A 23,282-nucleotide genomic window follows, 5' to 3' on the forward strand; every position below is an offset into this window, starting at 1 on the left:
GGCACGTTTTCGAGACCCGAATTACGACTACGAGATTTTAAAACGCAACAATTTTAATATACGCTACCGCAGCTGGAATTACTGCGGCTGCTGGCACCAGACTTGCCCTCCGGTCGATCCTCGTTAACGGATTTCAAGAGTACTCATTCCGATCGCGGGGCCTCGACAGACCCGCTTCGTTATTTTTCGTCACTACCCCCCCCCCCCCCCGTGCCGGGAGTGGGTAATTTGCGCGCCTGCTGCCTTCCTTGGATGTGGTAGCCGTTTCGCATGCTCCCTCTCCAGAATCGAACCCTGATTCCCCGTTACCCATTGCCGCAACGGTCGGCACTTCCCGGGCCGTCGACTGTCGATAGGGCGGACTCGCGGGGGATCCGTCGGGTGAAGGCTAGTCGATACTAGCCGGTGTGATCGTACTGACAGTTATCCACAGTCACCAAAATCGAAGGACGTGAAGCCGCCGCACGCCTCGACCCGCGTGCGAAGCGCGGCGGCTGCTGCGTCGGTCCGTACGCGTCGGTCTCACTCTAATATTTGCGCCGCAACCAATGAGGAAGGCCGACCTTATCGTCGCGACCGGAGGGGCGAGTGTGGGTGCACCGCCCTGGACGGGCCGAGCGGGCGCCGGCGACGCCGCGAAGACGCGGCGGCTGCCGAACGCCGTTTTTAGGCCCAACACCCGGGTGCGACCAGCGATCGCGGCTTCGGGTGCATGTATTAGCTCTAGAATTGTCACAGTTATCCACTGTCCTTGCGGTGAGGAATACCGTCCCGAGTATTAGGTCCGGTTCCTAAGCCATTCGCGGTTTCACCATTCGTTTACGGCATATACTTACACTTGCATGGCTTAAGCTTTGCGACAAGCATATGACTACTGGCAGGATCAACCAGGTATCATCGAGACGACATCGTCGTTAGATGACGCGGGTGACAGCGATAACGACGGGCACCTTCTTTTCGTGAATTATTGTTGGGACCTTGGGAACAGTATCAGATGGCATCAAGAGGAAGATGAAAGAAACTGGAATAAGATGCTCAGTAGAACTGTTACAAAACTTTTGCCGCCTTAGCACGGCAAGAATAATCAGGAAAGTACCAGGTAGCTTAAAAGAATGAATAGCATGGTACCGTAGGCTGCAGGTAGTAAGCCTGCTACGCATGCAAGACTCCTGGAGCTCCAACAAAACGTATGACAAAGAGAACAATAAACACGAAAAATTAATGTAGTAACAACTAGCAAAAAAATTATAGCAACAAAATTCGACAATAGAGAAAAGTACCATCCAGACACCAACAAGGATCTCCATAGATCCTGAGTCACGAGCAATCTTGCTTACCAGTAGTATTTTACAAGCTATACACACATGCTTTGAGAAGTTTCATTCGTTTTGGTCATTTTTGCCATATTCACTTGCAATTTTACAAATTTACCTTGGGGCACTCCCTTTCCAAATCCATCCTACCTTTCTTTTTACAAGGAAGTAGAAAAATCGATGAGCTGCTTGCCTGAAAAGGAAGATATCTATTCAACAATTTTACTCACGTCCACCACGCAACCTCTTTCGATATAGCAATATGATAGAGGAAAACTCTCTTCACTCTACGATCAAATATGCGAAATAATCGGAGTTTCTTGATAGCTGGATCCGCCCCATATTTTATAACTTCTTAATATCCACAACTACACAATGCCCAATCATTGTACGGGGGCATGGAATACGGTTTTGTCCCACTGCACACTTCTCAGTGAGGCGCAACTATTGGACTGCAATGACTATAGAGTTTATCTCAGACTAGCAATGTTCTCCGGCAGCATCGTTAGGTCAGAGATTTCTGGAATTATTCATGGTACCCGACTAGAAAGTCCTCCGGAAAGACCAGCCAGTCGATTTCTACTGACACGCTGTTATTCCTCGCGTACGTTGTCGTCCGGGATCCATCGACAGCTTAACCCGACAGACAGAAAGCTATGAGCTCCTTAGCAGTATTTAAGAGGCCAGGCGCCTTGCCTCGGTCAACTTTTGTTTGAGGATTGCAGCTCTGCCAAAGGGAAAGCTATGGAAAAACACGTCTGGGTGGCAGTGACCACTCCTATTCACCGTTAGTGAAATTCTAAAGTTGTTGTTGCCATTACACATGTTTGTACATCATTAGCGACACTATGTCCAGTCCTTCTCGCAGCGGATATTGACAGTAATCTGACAGTTTGAACATTGGAACACCTTTCCTCAACAGAAAAATTTTTAAATACTGAAAAACAGTGAAAACTTTTGGAAAGATGTTGAAGCTTTTGAAAAGCTTATGAAATAATAAAAATTCTAAGAAAGGAGTGTAAAATGTAAAAATAGGATTGCGGAATAGGAAATGAAAACAAGAAATGTATGCAAAACAACGAATTAAAAAATTATTGCTGAATACTGCAGAATGAATGAGTGAATAAATAATTCAGGAAATAAATTATGAGAATAATGGTGGTGATGAATGTAGTAGTGAAAATGATTAGAATAGTAGATAGTAATATGAATAGAATGAATGTAGAACGAGGTAAATTAACACACAATGATGATAATAATGATTATTTTTAAGGATAGTAGTAACGACAGCATTACGGAAAGTAATCGAATGAAGAAAATAACAAAATTAAAGATAATCGTAAGATTAATAATAATAATAATAATAATAATAATAATAATAATAATAATAATAAAACAACAACAACAACAACAATAATAATAATAATAATAATAATGACGATGATGATGGGAAGGAGGAGGAGGAGAAGAAGAAGAAGAAGCAAAGTCGAGGTCGGCAGAATTTGAACTCAGACGTAAAGACGGACGAAATGCCACTAATTATTTTGCTCAGCGTGCTAATGAATCTGCCATCTCGCCGCCTTAATAATAATAATAATATAATAATAATAATAATAATAATAATAATAATAATAATAATAATAATAATAATAATAATAAATGCCCTGATGCAGTGCCAGACAGTGGCTCTCATGGCTTCTAATCTTAACTGATTGGAAGTGTTATCATGTACATTGTTTTGTCTTGGTATTAAAGATGGGCTACAGCAAACATTCTGCTCAATCCACAGATTTCCTTGTCAGTTGTTTGACCTTAACCAGTTGAGCGTGTCCCTTAGTAGATGACGATATGTGCATCTCTGATCACGAGCAGAAGTAGTGGAGGTGCATCATGGCCATATGCTGAAAGGAATTTTTGGAGGTCTAGATGATTCACCTGTGGAAACATGGGTGGTTCTTTCAACATCCTTAAACAATCTTTATTCAGGGACCTTTTGAGTAAGATGGGCTACTCGACAAGAAGAAAATTCTAACTTGGCGCCACCTGCAAGGTCATGCACTGTTTATCATGATATGAGATCACCATGTCGCACACATATGGTTGTGATGCATGTGCCTGGTATACCCTTATCAGACGGGTAGTCATGTTGGGTATACTGGGCTTCGTATATTTTACCCCAGTGTCACTTTGATGGCATGCACTAATCTCTCAATCAATAATAATAATAATAATAATAATAATAATAATAATAATAATAACAATAATATTTTTTAAATAATTGAAGTAACTCTTCACAAAGGTAAACAGTCAAGATGAAGAGCGCGATTCGATTGTAATAGATATTTTTGGGTTGAACGATATTTCGAAAGTAAGTCTACCTTGTCATTTTGCGACTTTCATTCACCTTTCAATAAACTCACTCGAGGACAGTACCTCCATCTCAATTTCCTTTTCAGGTTAATGAGAGCTCTACCAAAGAGGCACGTATCTATTCTCATGCCTTTTAGCCTTGTCAACCAAACTACCTCTTTCGCCACAGCTACCAGCCAAAAGAAAACTGCCTTGCCTGCCCGATTGAAGGAGAGCGGCGGGAGAAGAAGAAGAAGAAGAAGAAGAAGAAGAAGAAGAAGAAGAAGAAGAAGAAGAAGAGAAGAAGAAGAAGAAGAAGAAGAAGAAGAAGAAGAAGAAATTAAATTTGCTTCACAGAAGCAAGTTTTGCGAACGAGAAACATCAGGAGAGTCATTGACAAAGAAAAGAAAATACTGACGGGAAGTGTAGGATGAGCGGTGAAAGAGAAGAAACAATTGCACATAGTTTCAGAATGTCCAAAACTAGCACAGATAGAGTATAAAACCGGGAGATATGGTAGGATGGCGAATGTCATGCATTAAGAAATATGCAAGAAGTAAAGGTTCCGAGCGTGGTTAGACGCTGGCCATCAAATCTCAGATAGGCTAGCACACCGAACAGTGGAGAAGGTCTTTCAACCTTTCGAGGTCAATAGAATAACAATCAAGTACTGAAGTCAGTATAATAGACTTCACTCGCCTCAAATCTGCTGGCCCCTGTACCAATATTTGAAACCGTTAAATATTATAAAGTGGATCGAATTCTGCACGCTAGCCAATCCGAGTTAGTTTTCTCACAAACGCTGAAGAGGTGATCACTTGTATTGCGACATCTGGTTTATAGCATTAAGTAACAATGGAGGTTGCTTTACTGAAAAAATATGTTTTTATAAAGCTTAATATACCGGTTACGTCTTCTGCGTTATAATTGCTACAATGTAGCTTGAATTCCGCAGGCTAGCCTATGTGAGGTTTGGTGGCCAGTGATAGGAACCTTTAATACCGTGTCGTGCCTTCTTGTGCACTCAATTATATACATATATATATATATATATTATATATATATATATATATATATATATATATATATACATATATGTATACACACTCTATACATAAATATACACACACGCACATTTATGTATATGTGTATGTATGTGTACATCCACGTAAAACACTGTAGATCTTATGAATTTTGATATTAATGTGGTAAAAACTATGTCTAAAAAATTAATGAGAGCTCATATTATCAATAATTTCATATTTTAAATTCTTATTGCTTTTGTGATAAAATTCTGCGCTTCTTTAATTACGTGTACTTTCCTCTGGGAATCGCTGCAACTTCAAATATTTTCTTAGTGTAAATAACAGATTAGTGTTTAATAATGTATAGGAAATTGTATACTATATATATTTGGAAGCCTCGCATTCATATGTTATTTTCTCTAATTTGTGGCCTTCAGTTCTTATTAGACCACTATCACTCTCAGTCTATGAACATATTTCTATATTCCGAACGCATCTAAACGCATTTTGAATTAACTCTAAGATGCATGAAGATGTGTGAAACTGTAATATTGTTGTTGATCATTTCTCTCCCTCTCTTAGGACATAACGAGATTCTAATACATTCATATATTCGTAATTTATGCTCAAGTATTTACTCGTATGATGGCTTCTTTACTCACAGTTTAGACTATATGTTCACAAGGTGGATAGTAAATGGCCCTAAATATTTCAAATTGTTCATTAGGCGCCTTATAATGCAGCCACCTTGTCTGAAATAATGCATCAATCTAACTGCAGGACCTTCAGCATTATAACTTTCTATTACCTAAGCCCAACAGACTAAAATTCACACACACTGTGTTGAGTAAATGAGGATGACACGACTTATTTACTCGACTTGCTATAAGTACCAGTCAAATTTTCCTTAAATCATAATTTTAATAATCTAAAAATACATTGGATAATGTGATCTCAGATACACGATGTCTGAACCGAAAAAGATAGAGGATAATCATTCCTGAAATGAGTAATATCGTATGTTTGCTTTATTGGAGATACTTTGAATCAAGAGAAATACTTCAATCAAAGGACATGGCGTCACTAAAACTGGTTTACTATTGACATTTGTATAATTATAGTAATACTGGCAAGACGATACGAAAGTATTGCTGTTGTTGCTACGTCCTGAACTAATGTCATATGAATCATATAATCACAGCTGAAAACGCTCAGAGGAACATAAAATCTTTTAGATATAATTAAGTCATTACAATTGTTTAGACATAAGTTAACTCTAGTCGAGCAGACATTTGAGCAAAAGCATTCCGTTTATGATCATAACAGCTTCTATTAGAGACATAAATGTAGAACTACACGTGCTCATATTTTCTTTCTTTGCTTAAAATGGCATGATGTGATTTGAAAGAGATTTGGTAGCTATTTCTAGTTGATAGAACAGCTGCGTTAGGATCTCTTGTGAATTAAAGAAATAAAATTAAGTTTGTGATTAGGTGTTGCAAAGAAAAATGAACTATTTGCAAATGTTCTTCCCTTGTTTTATTTATTAAAAGATATAAAATAACAAAACATATTTATAATTTGATACTTAACCAAATTCTGTTGTCTATCACAAATATCTTCGAAAAATGCATCGTTAGTCGAGCTTGTAGGAGAACGTATACAGGGACTGAAAAAGTCTGGAAGGTCATTATTTCAATGTTGTTTATCATGGTTGGCCGAAGTGTGCGATTCGATTATAATAGGTATTTTAATGGTTGAAGGAATTTTCGACAGTAAATCTGTCTTTGTCAAGTTCAAAATAAGAGGTGATAAAAATTCAAAATTATAGAAATTTAAATTTAAAGTATGAACGAGAGCAACTAGCGTCCACATGTTGATAGAATGGCGTCATCAGTCTTTAAGTTTCGGTTTTATAACAGACGGAGAGAAAAAGACAGAAAAAAGGGGGAATGCATGAGGTGAAATGTTTATCATAGTTGGAGCCAAAGGTCCGCTCTTATCAAGCAGAATTTTTATACAAGTAGTCAGCTGGATGGCTAGATGTCATCTATGGATTCATTGCTTGAGATATATCATACAACCATCAATTTTCTGATCACACAGTACGTGGTAACATAATATGACTGGTTTTATATGGAGCATCGTGTTAGTCTGCCAGGCATATTTGCCTAGAATTTTTATTAGATTAATTACCCTCATTCAGGGTAATTAATTAGTCGACTCGATGATCTGTGTGTTTAACTTTATTTTTTCATGTATTGTGTATTCTCTATGTAAGTGGAAAGTGGCGGACTGAATCGTAAACATTCAGATATCAATGGTAGCAGGAATGTTGCTGCCGATGGCGTCATTCTGGGGTATAATTTTGTATAAATTTTGCCAGTCATGTTATTAGGCAGCGTATAATTATCTAAATGCATCTTATGATTGAGAAAGAAGACTATGTTGCTTAATTGTATAGAAGAAAAGCCTCTCAAATATGAGGCCGTGCTTAAGGGAATATGATGCTATTTCACATGGATTGTCTTCAAGATTTGATGATTTTCACCCAGTTTCCAGATACTTAGCATTTTATAGCGCGTACAGATAGTTGGTATGAGAAAATTTTCATGAATGCAGCAATTCTTTTAGAGTCTAAGCGCATGCTTGTGATTTTAATTTTGACTTGGAAGTAGGGATTCTTTAATGAATTACCAACATCAGACGGAGAGAAAGGGGTGAAATCAGTATTAAGGCGAAAGGTGTGTATTTTATGTTTTGTGTTTTATTCCTTCTTTACGTTTTTTTTTTTTTTTCTTTTTTGTTAGTTTTCGAGTCATGCAAGTATTACTTGTTGCTAAAAGGTTGTTTTATTGTAAACTCACATCTACGGACAGAAATTATCATCGAAAACTCACCTAAAATATTTTTCTCTTATGCCAGCGTGAAGCTTAAATATCAAATTCACTTTTCCGTTATTTCCTCATCTATGTTGTTTCCTAAATACACTCACACACACACACACACACACACACACACGCATATATATTTATATGTATATCAATGCAAGAAAGGTGAGTGTCTGTGGTTGTATTTACACACCCCACAACGAAAAACTGGTCCACAGAAGGAATTATACTTTCTTTTGAATAGCATTTAGAATAAGAACAGATGGAATGTGCCGCAAGTGTAGATTGTAACAATAAAAATAAAAGAGTCGGTTTTATTGATTCTTTCTCCTGACTTAGATAATATATGTCCCAACAAAAAATAACTATGTATTATCTTCTATAATGTTCAACAGAGACGGAATTCAGCACAAATATAGAATACAGTATTTTGCAGGAAATGTTGCTTAGGGTAATGCAAGTAAGAATACTTGAATACTTTGTAGAATATTCTCATTATATTGTGATGATTTTGAAAGGAAAAAATAGAAGAATACTCTAAACAAGGTTTCATATCAACTCTTTTGGGCATACAGAAGGAAAATGTATATATAGATGTCCGTGTGTTCCTGTAGGTACATATTCATCAGAAACCCCCCTCTCTCTCTCTGTATATATGTATGTATATATATATATATGCGTGTGTGTTTGTGTATATATATATATATGTATATACATATAGATAGATAGATATAGATAGATAGATAGATAGATAGATAGATAGATAGATAGATAGATAGATAGATAGATATAAATGCGCCCTTTTAAAGGCTAGCCAGGCTCATGAGGCCGGTTTTCCGGTTTCTATGGTGTATGTGTTCTCCAGCTGGAAGGGACGCCAGTCCATCGCAGCGTTACTCATTTTTGCCAGCTGAATGGACTGGAGTAACGTGAAATGAAGTGTTTTGCGCATGAACACAACGCATCGCCAGGTCCAGGAATCGAAACCACAATCTTGCGATCATGATGCTGACACCCTAACCACTTAGCCACGCGCTTCCATATATATACATACATACATACATACATACATATATATATGTATATATATATATATATATATATATATATTATATATATATATATATATATATATATATATATATATGTATGTATATGTATATATATATATATATATATATATATGGAGAGAGAGAGAGAGAGAGAGAGAGAGGGGGAGAGGTTTCAAATTTTGGTGCAAGGTAAGCAATTTCGAGGGAGGGGTAAGTCGATTTCATCGACCCCAAAAGGGATGAAAGGCGAAGTCGACCTTGGCGGAATTTGAACTCAGAACGTAAAGGCAGACGAAACGTTGCTAAGCATGTTAACATACGAGCTCGCCGCTTTGTGTATATATATATTTTTTTTATACATACCTAGATAGATAGATAGATAGATAGATAGATAGATAGATAGATAAGATAGATAGATAGATAGATAGATAGATAGATAGATAGATAGATAGATAGATAGATAGATAGATAGATAGATAGATAGATAGATAGATAGATAGATAGATAGATAGAAATATTAAAATTTATGGAAACCGTCGGGTCGCTAATGAATACGACTTCCTTTTGTTCTCTTTTCTTTTTGAAATCTAGTTCTTGTCTGTTATGTCTTCTCATAACGACGTTGATTTCGTTTCGTACGCACTAACTTAATGCTTTGACGTTAGGTAACTAACTATAGCAGGGGTATCATTTCTATCGTAGATGAAAATGATACGTCCATAACCATAACAGAAGATCAAAAAGCAGTATATGATTCAGGAAGATGAAGCTTTGACATTGCTGAAGAAAATGAACAGAGAAACTACCATAAGATGGAATTAATTTTATTGTAACAAATGCTCTGCAACAGGGAGCGTTCTTTAAATGCTTGAAAAGGATAATCTTTACCAAAGCAAAAACATAGCCAGCTACAATAAATAACTCAGATTTTATGGATGTGTATTTATAATGTATGTATATATGTATGTATGTATGTATGTATGTATGTATGTATGTATGTATGTATGTATGTATGTATGCATGTATGTATGTATGTATGTACGTATGTATGTATACATACATGCATGTATATATGTATGTATGTTTATATCTGTGTGCGTATGTGTGATTTCATGAGTGTATGTGTGGTCGTATATATGTATATGAGGACGGATATGCTTATATATATATATATTTATAAAAAAGAAGTTGAAACGCCACTATATAAGATAAATTTATCTTATATAAAATTATATTAAAATTTATCATATATAGTGGCGTTTTCAAACTTCTTTTTTATAAATATATACTCATTCGTATACCACCTACACTTATATATATAATATATATATATATATATATATATTTATTATATAGAAGGAGCTTCTACAGGACTAGAACTGTTTCATTCAAGAGAAATCTTCAGGAAGCTAGTTAACAAGAATTGTATTGGCATTATACATTTAGGCAGGTTTAAAGGGGTGTTGGTGGGGGACTTTTTGGGGGTAGGCATAGCGCAAAAAATCATACTTGGGGGAGTGGTCAAGGAGTCAGTGTTAAATTAGATAGGAGAATAAAAAAAATAAAAAATAAAAAATAAAAAAATAAAAAATAAAAAATAATAAATAAAAAATAAATAATAAATAAAAATAAAAAATAAAAAATAAAAAATAAATAATAAATAAAAATAAAAATATATAAAAAAATAAAATAAAAAATAAAAATATATATATATATATATATATTGGGATGTTTTGATTGCCCTTCACATCATGGCGCTCTCACATTCTTGAGACTACGAGTAATACTAGTACTAGATACTTTGCCCCGACTTGTATCACGACAATGCCAGTAAGATGGAGAGGGTATGTGAGGCGCTGTGCATATCTTATTGGAGCTAATATTTTAAGTTCTGCAATCGCTGTCGAGGCAACTATTTGATGACGAGTCGAATAGGAAGATGCCATGGTGAGTTATGAAACCAATTGCAGCCGTCAGCAGATGTCATAAACCCATGCATGGACAATAGTCATAACATTCTTCTCCGATCTCACGTGTACAGCCATATATATATATATATATATATATATGTATATATATATATATATATATATATATATATATATATATATATATATATATATATGCACGAGACTTGTTGTTTCGGGCATTGAAAATACATCTGACACTTAATACGAATTGTAATTTTGAAATATTTTGACAATCTATTAAAATATCTTACCGGTTTCAACAATCATTTTTTTTTTCAATGGTAAATAAAGCTTTAAAAGAAAATGAAGATACATGTGAACGTTTGGTAAAGCACGCTTAAAATAGCAAATGTTCATGCAAATTCAAATGTTCAATAATTTTCACAGTTATGCAAAATGATGAAAGTACAAATGCTTGATAAATTTCATAAAAATAATACATGATTGCGAGTTCAGCAATTTCTAAATTAATAAATTATATTAACAATTGGATACGATAAAGTTTTAAGAAGTTTTTTTTTTGTCGGGTGGGGTTGCTAATAAGAATTTGAATTGTTTTAAGCTGAAATCGTTTTGTACATATGTTTAGGTTTGACGGTCCCTATTGGTTATAGATTCATTGTTTCGTCCAATGGTTGGCTGTATGCCTGAATACATCTAAGAAGCAATTGACCATTGTTATTCGTAACACATACTTCTGTGATTCGTAATTTTCTACGGGATTTTCTATGGGATTCTGTAATGTTGTCTTTCATTCTATTGTAATTAGATCCCGAAACTTTAGAGTAAACTTTCAGCCACTTGATTAGTATTTGTTTTAGTTTTAATGTCTTCTCTGATAAAGTTATTATTCTTATAAATTTCATGTTTCTCTTATTTGTTTGAGTTCACCGAGAATCTCTATCCCTCAGGTAACGGTTTAAAAATGGTTTCTATAATTGCATTGTTTTAAATTGCCAGTATTTCTAACACCATTTGTGGGGTTTGCAGTGTATTTTTTCGTTTAAGATTACATGATGTTCTTTCATGAGAGAATAGATAATGTTTCTATCTTCTTTCGTTATCTTCTGGAGAACTCTACTCTCTCTCCTTCGGAACAGACCCTCCTATCTTGCACCATCATTTTGATTTATGTAACCACCACTGCATCAATGGTGCATTATTCAGGGATTCAGGAATATCAATGCAGTCAGGTGTCATTGAGTAATGGAAGTTCATACAGATCTAACGCGACCAAATCTTATTATAGTTTGAAGTTGAACTCACTTTTCTACACTGTTGAATAAAACTGAAGATAAACCAATTTTGATAACCTAGCCTATAACTTCGGCCGTAAGACTTGTTTTCTTGGCATCCATGTTCTGTTTTGCGTCTTCCTCTGATCAAGCATTACATATATCTGTCTCTCAACTCGTCCTCCTTAAAAACGAGCAAATGCTTCTTGGTTATTACGTAACACTCTCTACTAAACGTCGACACGGGTTTACACCAGCTACTCTTTTGTGGGTATATGAAACCATTCTCCATTTTTTAATAGAAATGTAGAACTATCTGTTTCTTTATTACCCACAAGGGGCTAAACATAGAAGAGACAAACAAGGACAGACAAACGGATTAAGTCGATTACATCGACCCCAGTGCGTAACTGGTATTTAATTTATCGACCCCGAAAGGATGAAAGGCAAAGTCGACCTCGGCGGAATTTGAACTCAGAACGAAACGGCAGACGAAATACGGCAACGCATTTCGCCCGGCGTGCTAACGTTTCTGCCAGCTCGCCGCCTTTGATGATGCAGAACTATCGTCTACCTCTTAGCCTTTCCTAGATGAATTTGTCAGACAAAATGTCTCTGCCTTCTTTTCGTTATCTCCCTGCTACTTCTTTCCTTTGAGCAGGAATTACTCCGTTAGTCTTAGAATGTTGGCAAATAATGGAACGTTATTGTTCTTGTTGGTGTTATTGCTGCTTGTTTTGTTTTCCCATTCCAAATAATGGCTTCAACACCAATATTGTAAAAAAGAAAATATTTAAGGATAAAGTCTGTATGTTTGATTTTTACATTGTTTGGTTTTGTTTTTATTATTTTCGCTCATTTGGTTCTTTTGAAAGCAATTTCGATGTATGCTTGTTTACGTTATTGAAGCTACAACTATCAGCTCTCTGCCTATTGCCTCTCCTTGTAATTCTGATGCGGTCAGCTTGAAACCTGTATAAATGTTGTAAATGGGTCTTTGCCAAAAATATGTAAACAGTTAGTAATGTCTAAAAATGTTTCTTTTGCTGTAGTTAATGGGGAAAGCTTCAAATAAAACGAAAACCTTACGTTAGTAAAACTAGAACAAGATATTTTTTTCATTAGATTATACTGTCTTCACTTTCTTCTTTTAGAGAAGTCCATTCATTTCAATAAACGCAATAAAAATAAAATACAGAACCCAGAGAAATGTCATATTTTACAAACGTTATTTCTACTTCGATTAATAAATTTATAGATCTCCATAACTTTGTTTCACTATTGTCAATATTTCATTTCTATCTTCGATTTCCTTTAATAGGTAAGGTTCTTGAATGCGTCTCAGTTGAACGTTTGCCTTCGGTTTCGTTCCATATTTAAAAATTTCAAAAATACGTTTGATAAACTAATAGAGAATTTTTTTCTTGTTAGTTTTTTTTTATGGATATTTTTATTACAGACAATATTTTATAGATATCTTTCAGGAAATATTGTACATTTTTTTCTGTCTGATATGAAATTATGTATTGTAACACCAATATTTTTCCAGACTACCTTAATGCGTATCTTATAATATTTCACTTTACAATAATAAATTGAAATTGTGTACGCTAGCAAACTAATATATCTGTGTGTGTTTATGTATATATGTTAGCATATATATTTGTATACGTGCCTCTAGTTATACTCACACACACATGTTTGTGTATGCATAAGTAGAACGTAAAAAATGAAACATACCTATTTAGCATGGTAACCATTATATCAATTACTTAAGATGCCATATAAACATAACCAAAATATATTAATCACATTAAAATACTTTTAGATAGCTTTTTACAGCTGTTTCAAATATTCATAAGCTACTGTAATAGTATTATCACACAAACGAGTAGAAAAATAACACTACAGTTTTGATGGAAAATTATGCACACATAAACATGAGATCTCTGCAAATCCAAGCCATAGACTTTGACCGAATTTTTACTTTCAGAAGAATTGAGCGGTAATATGCGATACATATAGCTGTAAACCGATATTTAAGAGTATGAATGCATCAATGAAAGACAAGTGGGGTTAGTGAAATAGGGATACAAGAAAGGTTGTGTGATCGAGAGCGACAAAATGTGCAAAAAGGAAAAGAGAGAGAGAGAGAGAAACTATAGAACAAAGAATGAATGAAGATAAAGATAGAAAGACATATAGGAGATGAATGGACTATAATTAGTTATAAAGAGTCAAACTAGTGGAGTCAAGTCAAAAGTCAGAATATGTGGAAAGCAAAGTCGAGGCAAAGTATCTTGCATCGTTCATTAAAAGGAAAGAAATGGAAGAAAGAAACAATTTGTGTTCCCCTTGGCGAGCTAATACTGCATAAGCATCCAAATACGTAGATTATACAATGTAGTATGTAAAAATAATAAATGAATACGCCTTTTTATAGCCTAACCAGGCTCATGGGCCCGGTTTTCTGGTTTCCATGCTATATGTGTTCCCCAGCTGGATGGGACACCAGTCCATCGCAGCGTTACTCATTTTTGCCATCTGAGTGGACTGGAGCAACGTGTAATGAAGTGTTTTGCTCAAGAACACAACGCGTCGCCCGGTCCAGGAATCGAAACCACAATCTTACGATCATGATCCTGACACCCTAACCACTAAACCACGCGCCTCCATAATGTAGTATGTACGGTAATAATATAAAGAATCACATAATGAAGAGAAACGTTTTAGAATACTGGGGGGAAACGGTCAATGAAGAGAAATATAACGATAAAAGTAAACTAGGGAATATAAGGAAGTGAGATATGAGAAAATATGCATGAGATAGAATCATGGGCACGGGATGCATCCACATCCCCAATGAACTTATTTAAAAGGTGATTTTTTTCTCTAGTTTCAGCTGAGCTGTAACCATGCTGATGCACCGCCGTTAAAGGGAAAGTTGACCTCAGTGGAATTTGAACTCAGAACATTAAGACAGGTGAAATGTCATGGAGCATTTTGCCTGCCATGCTAATTATTCAGCCAGCTCACCATCTTGATACGTATGAAATATAAAAAAAAAGTTATATATAGGCGCAGGAGTGGCTGTGTGGTAAGTAGCTTGCTTACCAATCACATGGTTCCGGGTTCAGTCCCACTGCGTGGCACCTTGGCCAAGTGTCTTCTACTATAACCTCGGGCCGACCAAAGCCTTGTGAGTGGATTTCGTAGACGGAAACTGAAAGAAGCCCGTCGTATATATGTATATATATATGTGCGTGTGTGTGTTTGTGTGTCTGTGTTTGTCCCCCTAGCATTGCTTGACAACCGATGCTGGTGTATTTACGTCCCCGTCACTTAGCGGTTCGGCAAAAGAGACCGATAGAATAAGTACTAGGCTTACAAAGAATAAGTCCCGGGGTCGAGTTGCTCGACTAAAGGCGGTACTCCAGCATGGCCGCAGTCAACTGACTGAAACAAGTAAAAGAGATAAAAGAGATATAACACACTATTGTTGTCATCCCTAGGAACAAATTTAATTTTCTTCTTACATTTAGTCCCCCATCATTTTGAACACAACGGCATTGTGCTTATTTAGCAGTTACAAATCAACCTACTGTTGCTGACCCAAAAACTTTCAAACAGACAGCCACTTTCATCTGATTAAATAAACACTTTTCTAATTAGACATTTTTTTCATTCAACAACACTGCACTTGTTTAGATATTTTTACGTGATCGTGCAGCACATTGTTTACAAATTCATTAACAATTTCCTATTGTTCTACAGCTTTGTTTACGAAAACAAATACGAAATTTTCAAGCTGTGAACAAAATTACTGTTATCACTACGGTAATACTAACTACAACTGTTTTAAAATTGGTAAGCAGTAAGTTTAAAACTGTTTTCCTTTTGGCTGCCGACTAAGCTCCATATTGTGGGGTCGCAATGGACCAGTGGTTAGGGCAGCGGACACGCGGTCGTAGGATCGCGGTTTCGATTCCCAGACCGGGCATTGTGAGTGTTTATTGAGCGAAAACACCTAAAGCTTCACAAGGCTCCTGCAGGGGGTGGTGGTGAACCCTGCTGTACTCTTTCACCACAACTTTCGCTCACTCTTTCTTCCTGTTTCTGTTGTACCTGTATTTCAAAGGGTCAGCCTTGTCACACTCTGTGTCACGCTGAATCTCCTCGAGAACTACTTTAAGGGTACACGTGTCTGTGGAGTGCTCAGCCACTTGCACGTTAATTCCACGAGAAAGCTGTTCCGTTGATCGTATCAGCTGGGACCCTCATCGTCGTAACCGACGGAGTGCTCCTATATAAGCTCCATATTATTAATTCTGAAGACGATTTTTCCTTCTTTGCCATCGGTTCGCTTCTGCCAGATATAATAGTTTCAGATTCGATGTACATACTGCATCAGTCATACAGCAAATAATTGTACCGACGTAGTGTACAGCTATTTCTTATATATGGCAACTCAAGGAAAGAAAATATAAGCTGTAGAATCGTATGTTACAGAATTCAAGGAAGGAAAAATAAGAAACACCAAAATCATTCGATTTACGGTTTTAAATCCTTATCGACGAGAGCAGAATATATTTCAATCGGGTTTTATTTTCTTATTCCGTGTATTTTACATTTAAATTAGTTTTAATCACCCTGCGTTATATCACTGCTTTAAGCATATATTTTCCTAAATAACACCTAACACAAATGATTTCTTTTGCCCTCAAGTTGATTTATTCTCTCATCAATCCAATCTTGATACCTTCTAGACACACACACGAACAAACACACACACATACTCACACACACACACACACACACACACACACACACACACACACACACACACACGTTGATGTGAAATCAGACACAATACACATTGCAACTTTGCTATGCAGCTGAGCAGCATCGAGCTTTTTACACTAGAATTTTCCTGTTTTCACCGCTATTCATGCAGTTTAGTTGCCATTTCAACTAACATTATCAGAAGAGGTTTATTTTTGTTAGAAATGAATATGTAAGCTACATTACCTTCATTATTATTGCTATCAATGTCAATTGTCAAAGAAATTATATGAATATGTATACACAACTGTTTGGTGTCTTGTCTTAGCAAATCTTTACATTTAATTTACAAACACTCACTTCCTCGTTTTACAATTAAATAGTCTTACAAGCCATAACCTTATATGCATCAATTCTTACACTATTAATCTTGCTACTTACAACTGTGTTTTACTTAGACCTATGGTGATGATAATCACCGAAATGAATTCGTTTACACGGAGAAGTTAATCATTTTGCTATGCCAAGGTTAATTTAATTACCATTGTTTGAAAGTATCATTTTGAATTGATCTTCTTCATATTGTTATTTTACGCTTCATATTGCTCATTGTTTACATGGCTGCGTGGATTTGCCTCAGCTTATTTTTGCTTATTTTCCTATTTTATAATTTGCAACAGCAGCAGACTAAACGCTAATCAATACTTCTAACTTGGAAAGGATCCTACATTTATACTAATCTAGTCATATGGGAAAACAGATGTACAATTTAACCATTTCTCTTTTCTTTCATATAATCCCTTTTAAAGGGGCCCGTATTCAGAGTGTAATGCAGTAGGTGTGAAACCTCCTCTATCAATGCAGCCTTACAGTTACGTCGTGATTCCCAGGGCTTCGCTAGTACTAAAGATCTTATCGAACTGGAAAAAGGAAAGGCAAAGCTCACCTTGAAGGATTTTGATTTCAGAAAGAAATAAACAGGAACTTATTCCACAAGGCACATTCTCTGACGTTTTACAATTCTGCCAATCCACAGTACTCTACAATATAATATGAATAACCTTTATATGCATAATAAAAGATTATGGAAAACAAATTATTGCTTTATATGAATTCACAGAATTTGTTCTGGCCATTTATTTCTTTGTTCTTGCCTATATTGTTTTTGTTTGGGAAAATTATAACTAATTGAAATCGATCCAAATTATTACTAATTCATATTCAATTCTGTAATGATAAATCTAGTCTGACAAAATTTGAACTTAAAATACAGAGAGAAGAACAATGCTTAATTGAGGAAAGGTATTTCCGCCATCTCTTTCAGCAACATCACTTAAATAAAATCTTAGTTTCGGTTTGTTAACAGTTTAGAAGATTTTAAAACAAAGTTTGAAAACAGTGTAATTTTACTTTATTTTCAATAACTTGAAAATGCACACAAACTCACTAAGTGGTTCATTGCTTGCTGAGCTGTTATGAACATGTCTGCAGTTTAGCAAACTGACATTTAGATTTATGCAGATATTATGTTATGTATAGAACAAATGATGCAGCCTCAAGATAATTTAGATGAATAAAGTCGTTGGTGGTTTATTTGTCAAGCAAACATACATGACAATAAAAATGGTATGACCCTGAAACTAACTGTCATGAAATAAAAATAAAAATAAAAATATAACAGTATATGAAAAAATGCACATTTAGAGAGAAAGACCAAAAAATCAATATGCACTTACACTATTCAAGATACACAGGAAAGAGTTGGAAGAAATTCAATAATATGCAAGGAAATACTGAAAAGATGTAGTGACATTTCTGGCAGGCTGACATTACACCTAAACATCAAGTTGTCAAAGTTCGCTATCCCTTGTCTGAGAGGAAGAGAACATTGGGTTGGGATTGGTATTAGACATTCTTGAGATTTGTGCATGAGAAAATAATGGATGATAAAAAAATCAAGTGGTGAGTAAATGTAGTGGACACAGGTTCAAATCAAGAATAGCTTGCTCTAACATAACGAACACTATTCATGGTTCGTGTAGAATTTGTCAAGATCTACACTGCAATGCTAGGAAGAAAATATAGGATAATTTAAGAGTGATGTTTTTACTTCCAAGTATCAAAATATCCTACATCAATTTCAGTAGTTAAATGCCCAGGTGATGTTTGCATTACTAATATTTTGTCCGAAATGTGGTCATGCCTTAAAGCAACTACTATTTCTCTTTCCTAAATTCTATCCATTACAATGTGTCCGTTCGAAAGTGTGGATAGTTTCCCTATCACATAAGCACTGCAGAAATACATAAACGTGCTAAGTTTTCTTCGTCTCCTTACAAAAACAAAACTGTGGAATAAGGATATTTTGATTAAGGTTTTTGGAAAGACATGAACACTTAGAGAGTTATTTAGTGTAAACAACTAGAAAGAATATTTATTGCTTATCACTTGAAAACTATGAAGCCACAACTACCAATGCACGTATACACTATCCTTACTTTTTAGTTCATCTACTGTTTATTGATACAATACTACTGCTGATACAGGGTGACTGAGGAGTCGCAATTTTTGATAATTCTTTTATTTTTGATTATTTCCTTTTTTCAGGGATTTTATGGACTAGATCCTGGAAATCAATTATAGAAAAATATGGCACCACACAACACACCCAAGTGGCGAAATTGTTCTATCAAAATCAGAGGTTAATCAATCAAACCCAGAGATCATATCGTACTTTGAAGTGAAAGATAGAACTTACTTCATCGCTTTGAAAAACAAGGGAAAGTAAGTGAACTCCCACGACCTAGGATACCTCGCACTGTCAGAACCCATGAGGCAAGGGAACGTGTACGCGAGTGTATTGAACAGAATCCATGCAAATCAACTAGAAGACAGTCCAGAAAGTTTGAGATTTTCTTGAACTTCGCTGCAAAGGTACAAATAGTTCAATACAAGGTGCAGTACATTTGTTTCAACGGTTGAAGCCCCAGGGCTATGAACACAGGCTTCAATACGAGGTTAGAATCCAGAAATAAGCACGAAATTATCCAAATTTTGCATACAAATTGATCGTGTCTGATGTAGCTCACTTTCATTTAAATGGTTTTATCAACAGGCAAAATTTCCGGGTTTGGAGCTCTGAGAATCTGAGAGTAGTACACCAAAGAGAATTTCACCCCATAAAGTGAACAGTATGGTGTGCAATTACAGCGGATGAGATAATCAGGCCTCATTTCCTTGAAGACGACCATGGAAATGCTGTCACTCTGACTGGTGAGCAGTACAGGTCCATGATCGAGACTTTTTGCACCTGACCATTCGAAAAAGGCCCGGTGTGTTGTTCCAAAAAGATGGGGAAACTTCTCATACGGCAAGAGAGACAATACAGTTGCTGAGGCATTAATTTGGAGAGAAAAAACCATCTCTCGCTACTGCGATATCAGCTGGCCATCACGTTTCCCAGACTTGACCAGACCTGACTTTTTCTTGTGAAGGTACCTCAACAAACCAGAAACCCTGCAGCAATTCAAGGAGAATATCACTAGAGAAATCGGGGAACTGGACCCTGAAACGCTTACAGCTGTCATCGAACAAATTTTGGAAAAGGTAGGAATGTGTCAAGCTGAAAATGGGCGTCATTTAAAAGAAGTCATTTTCCATACGTAATACAGAGGTATGATGAAAAAGGACTAATGCAAATTAATTTCCATTATCTCCTCTATATAAAAATAAAATTCCATACACCTATTTCAAAAAATAAGGGAGTTATTAAAAATTGAAACCCCTCAGTGAATTTTAGAACACCCTGTACATAAACTTAATCATTTATCTCCAACAGAAGCAAATTTCAGATATAAGTTAGAACTATAAATTATTTGTCGTATAGGTTTAAATTGTAAACATTGTTCTGCCAGATATATCATGAAATATCCTCCAAATGTTATCTACCTATTTTCTTTTAGACACAGAACATATTCAGGACAATATGATCCAATTTGTTCTTTGGATATGTGATTTGGAAGAGTATCTGGCTGATATACCTTGCTGAAAGAGGAAACACATAAAAGCTTACCTTGTCTTTTAATTATCATTGTTGCTGTTGTTGTTATTTCTTTACCAAGTGCTTACGATAATATTATGTACATTTAGAAAGCGATGCTTTCCTTACATAAAAGGAGCTTTCCCAGCACTAAGAAGATCTTACATATAAGTCATTTCGTTTCTGAAAAGGTTCTATCTGAATACATTGAGCTTTTTTGGCTCCTTTAATTACCCCTATTGTTGTTGCTGTTCTTCCTTTTTCTTTACCAAGGGCTTACTTTAATGTGATTGAGGTGAGATTTTACTTTAATATAAACTAGCAGTATCGCCCGGCGTTGCTCGGGTTTGTTTCGACCCTTTAGAATTGGAATTTTTGAAAAGTCAAGATTTTTCATTATGCAGCTTGTTATTCTCTTTAAGGGAACATTTTTCTAGTTGAAATACACCGAAAAATGGCGACACAGCAGTCAAAAAATCGTAAAAAGTAGGGATTTTCATACAAAAAAAGCACCTTTTTGATGTAAATAACTTTTGGTCTTAACATGGTCCGATTTGAATTTTATCTTCTAGGAAATAAAAAGCAAGCTTTCTTCTATCATACTCTCAAATTTGGTCAACTTGCACCGCAGGGTCTCGGGGGAGGTAGTGTTAGTTGAAAGCTACCAAACCTGCCATACACAGACAACTTCAGCTTTATATATTTAGATTACAATTTATAAAAAAGAAAACATTTCCACTCGTAAGTAGATGCGACATTTTTTCTTTTTTTTTAAGGAGAACCTATGTAGTTTTGCAATGAAATTTTCTCTCTGCGTTCAGAAATATTGTGACATTTAACATCGTGAGCTGAAATGCGATACGAAATGCGAACTGATACTAGCTACAAAAGATACGCTTGCACACGAGGAAATATCTTCTTTATATATAAAAGTCAAGTTGTGTGTCTGTCTCCTACGATTTAGATTCCTAACTACTCCCACATTTTGCGGTGCAGTTTAACCAAAAGCGGGTATCTTATAGTCGTGATTCATATCGAGCCCTTCTGGGTATTTGCGCGCGTCTACGATGAGTCTACGATTTTAAAAAAAAATTACCATCATTTTTTCCATTTTAATGCATTTTTTCGCTATTATATAAGGGAAGTAACTCTCTAAAAATGTCTACGATAAGTCAACGATTTTTAAAAAAATTTACCATCATTTGTTTTCCATTTTTAATGCATTTTTTTGCTATTTTTGGCTATAACTCTCTTATATAGTTATTTCCCTTACAAACCCGAGCAACGCCGGGCGATACTGCTAGTTTAAAATAAAAACACGTTCATTACATTGTAGCAGGCAATAGGGACTTATAACAAGTAAGGCCTGGAATAAGGCATTCATCAGATGTTAGTAAAATAGTCTTTCTAGACCTTGTAATAAAGGGACGTGATATAAGCGCTGCTGGTCTTCTTTATTTTCTTATTTAAAAAGTAGCATGTAACGACTAGGCATTAAGTTTCAGAGGGCATTCATGATGTTGATGATGATGATGATGATGATGATGGCGATGACAACGACGACGACGGCGACGACAACGACGACGACGGCGACGACGGCGACGACGACGACGATGATGATGATGATGATGATCAGATGATACTGACGGCGGCGGCGGCGGTGAAGTAGTGCCTCTTTGAAGCTATTCTAAAATGTTTATTTTATTTTTGCATACTACTATTCGGAACACTCAATCATTCTAGACCAACAATTATTCGCCCATATATAGAGAGATAAATTCACTTACATATATACAGATTTCCTACAATCAGACTTGAAAACACAGGTATCAGTCTATCAGAATATACTATATGCTTACAGATGAGAAAAGATCAACTGTATTGTAATATTAAACACATTTTATCTAATGGTAGTATATTTTGTGGTTTGTATTATTGTATTTCAGTCAGCGAATATATTAACAGTGATCATGGTGCAGTCAATTTAAATATTGCTTTAAGTAAGAATGAATGATCAGTCAAGCAATACGTCTATAACACAATTTACATATTAGCATTGCAGCTAGTTTTAAAACACTTTTGGAACAATCTAGAATATTAGTATTAGCAATTTCTGTAAAAGTAGAAATATTTTCATCACCTCACATTTAAAAAGTTCATAGTGTAATATAGTGAGACAAAGTAAACAAAAAAAGCTAATATCATGTTGAAATCAATAAAAACTATAGTCTATAATGTCCCCCATGTTAGAAACTGAGGAAATGAGCTCCACGTAGTGTAAGTACCACTATAAACCCACACTTATTCTGCTTATTAATATCAAATGCTGATAGGAAGAAAAAACAGCACATAAAATACGGGACAGGCTCTCAAACTAAAATTAGATCATAGTTGAAAAATCATCAAAAATGTAACAAAACCAGGTTGATATAGCCTTTACCTGGATACTTCACCCGCTAGAATTGAAAGTAAAATCATCTTCAAATCACAGCGTGCTGTTTTAAAATCAAAACATATGTCAGAACAAGTTATGTCTGTGAATTTGAACGAAGGTGTAATGTTTTTTGAAGCTGCAATACTGCAACTAGATTTTGAAATATCGGAAGTCACAAAAGAGTTGGTTAA

The 23,282-nt window shown here is 35.6% G+C and overlaps 1 long non-coding RNA gene across 1 annotated transcript; it reads left to right on the plus strand.

The window, feature by feature from the left end:
- Window positions 1-811: 811 nt before the first annotated feature.
- On the plus strand, window positions 812-22,674 carry LOC118766149. Its single transcript, XR_005002059.1, has 4 exons — window positions 812-891; window positions 6,139-6,146; window positions 6,334-6,336; window positions 22,663-22,674. It is a non-coding gene; the product is annotated as an uncharacterized LOC118766149 (long non-coding RNA).
- Window positions 22,675-23,282: the final 608 nt, after the last annotated feature.

This window comes from Octopus sinensis, linkage group LG1, assembly GCF_006345805.1.
Source record: "Octopus sinensis linkage group LG1, ASM634580v1, whole genome shotgun sequence".
NCBI lineage: Eukaryota > Metazoa > Mollusca > Cephalopoda > Octopoda > Octopodidae > Octopus > Octopus sinensis.